The 5,519-nt window shown below is 31.7% G+C and overlaps 1 pseudogene; it reads left to right on the top strand.

The window, feature by feature from the left end:
• Positions 1-4,034: 4,034 nt before the first annotated feature.
• LOC114424111 lies at positions 4,035-4,650 on the top strand (annotated as a pseudogene).
• Positions 4,651-5,519: the final 869 nt, after the last annotated feature.

The following is a 5,519-nucleotide window of genomic DNA, read 5'->3' as shown; positions in this document are numbered from 1 at the left end:
ATAACCTAATGTAAAAACAAAGACGAAAGAAAAAATTTATAAAAAAAATATACATGTGCTTTTTTTTTTTTTACTACTACATGTGCTTTTCTTAGGCAAACACATTGTGAGTTGATATCTTTTTCTTACGTATACACACACACACAAGGAGTTTGTAACTGTAGTGCATTTACTTTTTTTATTTTTAACATATTTGTATTTTTTATTTTTATTTTATTGTCAAAGTTACATTCAACATTTTTATTAAAAATTCTGAACTTTATTTTTCTGTAATATATTAATTATATTCAAAGTTTATTTCATAGACATGTTTTTAAAATATCTTCTTATTTATATCACTCCACCACAAATTAGGATACTTCTTATTTTGTGTAAGTATTTTATTTTTTATTTTTTGGTATTCATATTATATATATATATATATATTATATTATATTGAATTGTTTTAAAAATAATTTTGAAGTTTGTTTCAAAAGTTAAATATAGTCAAATTAAAATAAAAAAATAAAAAGGTCTGAGGAGAACTAGATATTTTTGTTCAAAAGAAAATCTTAAAAAAGGTTGAAATTATAAAGTTTAATAAAAAATAGATACGCTATACTACTTTTGGTTTGAATAATTTGTGATTTTGGTCTTCTAAAGACTTCTTTTAGCAAATAAAGTTTTTTTTTTAATTTTTAAAATTATTAAAATTTGTCTTCTCATAATTGTGTTTACTTCAAACTCTCATTTTTAATCAAAATCTTTGCAAATTAAATTATTTTAGAAAAAAAAATTATCCCTGAACTTTCGGTTAATTAATCATTGTCTTGGTCCGTATATTTTACAATTTCCACATTTGGTCCTTACACTTTAGAAAACTAATGGATTTGCTTCATGCTTACAAACGTCATAATGTCGTGTTAACATGGCAAACATAGTTCACTTTTCCATTTTTTTATAATATGACGTGGAATTAACAATTTGTTTCCAATTAATTGATTATTTATGTAAGTAAAAAGCCTTACAAAATTATCAAACCTTAATTTATTAAGTTCCATTTCTTCTTGTCTTCTGATTTCTACTTTTGTTCTCTCTTCTTTGATGTGTGAAAGTTTTCTTTGTAGCACTATAGGTGACATGAATTCCCATGCTTCTTCATTATTGGAGTTGTCGAACAAAATCCACTAAGTTTTTTTTAAAGGTATATGGATCAAATGCATGAATGGTAAAGTACAGGATTAAGATCACAATGATCGATTTTTTTTTTTGTTTGTAGTCAACCAATTGAGCTAAAAGTTTAGAAAAAAAACACATTTTTTCCACTATTTTAAAACTTCTTTAAGATTCATTAAAGAAACTTCAATTTTTGCAAAACGTTGAAAAATAAATCAAGTTTTTCACTATTCAAATCTTAATTACATATCTTACAAAATCTTTTAAATTAAAATTTATCAAAATTTTACTAAATTTCTAACTTCTAAACTTTTAAAATATTTTATATTCCATATCTATCTTCCAATGTATAAAACATCATAATATAATTAATAAAAACCATAATATATATATATATATATATATATATATATATATATATATATATATATATATTTGTTTCCATTAGAATAAATACCTTTTTTCATTAGATTTTTTATATGATATTTGTATTACTGGAAAGTCTATGTACTCGGTGATCGGTCGAGTAAGCTACTCTAATAAAAGAATCTAACAAATATAATTAAAACAAGAGAAAAACTCTATCGTCTACTAGAAAGATAAAAATATCTCCTAAAATCAGGAAAGATAAGATAAAATCATATTTTTTCCTATTTATATTATCTTATAAGGGAAATTGAGATCTTGTATCCAATTTCACCTCTATAAGAGGGGATCATTAAGGTTCAGGTAAACCAACTCTATTCCAACCTATTTTAAAATATTGTTCTTACTTTTGTACCACTAAGTTGAGTGTCGTAGTATCTTTGCATGTATACCTACCACCGTACAATGAAGGAGCACACGTGGGAATACCACTGTGAATAGATTCTACCAAATCTAGTAAGAATATTTGACACTCACCATGGGACTTGGTAAAACTTTTTCCGACCATACAAAACCACTACTAGAAATACATGTTTTTACGACGCACTTACGACGTCGGTCCATTGGCGCCATCGTAGTATATCGAACCGGTGGCATTTCTATAATATCGTCTTTGAAAAAAAAGACGGTTTTTACAAATACCGTCTTCGAATGATGTGAGCAACGACGGGTCAAGGATAACTGTCGTAGAAATGAGACTTCAAAGAAGTTTTGTAGATACACCATCGTCGAATGCGCGTCATTTAATTAAGGTCACACGAACCCTTTCTTTGGCAGAGTCACCCTCGTGTTTTGAGTTACCCTCGTGTGTGATAGTGTGCCTTCAGTGACCTTACTGTCTCCATCACTGACCGATCGTGGTACGGGTTTTACGCGCCACCCCTCATCGTGGTGGTACTATTCCGACTTTGAAGTCTGGCGTCGTCGTTGTCTACTGTTGACATTGTGAAACCTAGGTTTGTGTTACTCCCTTGTTTTTTATTCCACTAGTAATAATAATAATGATAGGTTGTGTGAGTTGTTGGCGTAAGCAAAAGAAACGGTTGGAGAAACAAGTGGTCTGATTGAGAATTGAGATAGGGATGGATATTTGACCTTCTCCTTCTCGTTGCTCACTTTAATGAATGCCAACTGCAATTGAATTGATTTCATTTTACAAAGAAAGAAAGGAAGAGAAGAAACAATTTCAGTTTGCAAGGATGAAGAGCTCTCTGAAAAAATTGTGAGGTCTGGCATTTCACAATCACAAACATGCCTCCTCCAAGTCCATTCAGCCTTTGGGCCAGCTTGACAAGCTCACTCAGGCAACCCAGACATTTATTTTTTATTTCTATTCTTGCAGGAAAACTTCTTCTCATGCTTGGCAAAATCCAGTTCAAACTACACAAACTCATTGATCATCATGTCACTTCCTAATTCGTTCTCTCTACTTTTTCCTCTCTTTTTTTCTTTGTTTTTCATCACTCTTTCCTATCCCCTTTCAGTGTTCTCATATATTCCAGACAATTACCATTCCCTCAGATCAGACTCTCTCTTGAATGAACTTTAAATTGTCGAGGTGACTACCTTAAGAAACTAGGAATTTCTAATCTTTTTCTTCCCCTTTTATGTTTCTCCAAGTTATTTAGAAATCAATGTCTAATGAAGACTGAACAACTAAATCTACTAACAAGCAAAAATGAGTAGGCGAATGATTGTGCACTTATGCGATGGCATTTGAGGGGTTTGAATCCTACTGCATGACAAAGAGAATACAAGTAAGATCAAAATTAATTGGTGAATGAATGAATTCTTCGGGGTGGAGATTATGTTATGTAGGAAGGCCTTTAGGATACAAACTCCATGAGCATTACAGTTGTGGCCAAAGTTGTTTTGTAGTCTTATGCACAGAAACATTGCATCCTTGTTTGTTTAAATGTGACTAACTGCTCTATGCACATGAGTAAATAGTTTAATTGAAATGCTTCTAGATGGATGGATTGAGCAAGAAGCTCTTCAAAAAGATTGAGTTTCAACTACTCTGGTCAATGCATAAAAGTGCTATGGAAGTTTTCAGTAATGAACTTCTGATTATGAAGATTTTGGATCAAAACATAATATATATACTTTTAATTTTCAAGTTTATAAAACACTTCAAATGACTTATATTACTCATCTTGATGACTTGCTGCTTAACCATGTTTGTTTCTTTTACAATTGGATCAGTTGGATAAGGTGGAACTTACACTTCCTAGAGGTTCTACAGCTGAAGCTACTAAGGTAAAAAAAGACATTTATTACTGAAATTTCCTTTTGCCCATAAAATTTAAAGTATGCATGAGCATGGATAGTGAATATCTTTTGCTATATTTTCAACAAAACTTAGATAACCTTCAAAGGAATTTGTTTTCCTATAACGTTAGGCATGGTTTCAATCTGCCCTGCTTTTTGTTGATAATAAACTCGTTGCAAGTGAAAAACTGAGACAGATGCACTCATCTTTATCACAAAAGTTCAATTCATATGTGCTACCAACACCAGTTGATGCTAAGAGTTCAACCTCTTCAGGGTCAAATAATCCAAAGCCTTCCAAAATGCAGGGAAAATTAAGTGAACCTACAAAGAACTTGTGGCATTCATCCCTATTGGAACAAAAGGAACATGAAAAACATATTGGACATGAGTTTTCTGCTTCAATTTTCAAAAGTGCACAGTCAGTACTCAAGGAAAGTAATAGCAATACTACCTCCACGAGATTGTCGCCTCCTTTAGTAGATAATGTTTTATAACTCAGTTCGTGATTACATTTCTGCTTACTCTAAAAAGATTAAAAGACATGCCTTTTCTGGCCCATTGACAAGTAATCCTGGGGCTACCAAGCTAGTCTCGATAGAAAGTGTTCAATTGTTCTGTGGACCTCTTTTACTGACTCTAATCCTTCAGCCTCCAACATCATCTCTAAAAGTATCTCATAGTACTTCTCCTATTCTTATGATTTCACCCAAAATAAGTGAGCTTTATGAGCTTCCTAGACCTCCAACCAGTTTCCCCTCCAATTCAAGGCTTTTAGGTTCTTCTAATTGGAGGTAATCTTATTTCTTGTAAGAGTAAAAGCATAACATTGTTGTTAGGTCTAGTATAAACCATTATCACATGTGAACTCACATGGTAATATCAATTTCTCCAAGAGTTAGAATTTTGTAAGGTAGGCCCCACGAGTCTCATTTGTAATAAACAAGCAACCTTGTACATTGCTTTAATCCCCTTTTTCACGAGCAAACAATGCATTTTGAGATTGATTGTCACTTTATTTGTGATAAGACTATTTTTGGGGAGATAACTGCATCATTTGTTAGTTACTTGGTTCTAATGATCATCTAGAAAACATCTTCACTAAGTCTCTTTGTGGACTAAAGATATCATGCATATGTAGTAAGCTGGGACAATCATGACTTATACGCATTAGCTTAAGGGGGAGTGTTGAATTTATGATAACATTGTATTGTGACAATTAGCAGAGTAGTTAGCTGAATATTCCTATAGCAACATTGTCTTATTCTTGTTAAGCATGCAACACTCTTATTAAATACTCTTGCTAATTTCTTAAGAATTTATTCTAAGATTATTAATCTCTAAATCAATTTAGTTAACTAGAAATGACAATCATGGTTGTCCAAACTACGATTCCCTTCTTATGATAGAACAATTTCATGTCCTGTAACGAATGACTACTAAGTTAGATCTCATGTCTGACTAAAATTCATTTGGATCAATTTTGAATCATGAACCAAGTCATTACACATGTTTTAATTGAAATTGAACTTGCAAAATTCTCTGGTTTGTGACTCTTTTCCTTCCTTTTCAGTCTGCAATTTCATTGTCCCTGATCTGTGTCGTTGTCTGATCTCCATTTGTCTTCTGGTCTGGGTCTGTGATTGCCTTTACTAAAGCTTGGAATA

This window comes from Glycine soja, chromosome 1, assembly GCF_004193775.1.
Source record: "Glycine soja cultivar W05 chromosome 1, ASM419377v2, whole genome shotgun sequence".
NCBI classification, from domain to species: Eukaryota; Viridiplantae; Streptophyta; class Magnoliopsida; order Fabales; family Fabaceae; genus Glycine; species Glycine soja.
This window is presented reverse-complemented; position numbering and strand designations above follow the sequence as displayed.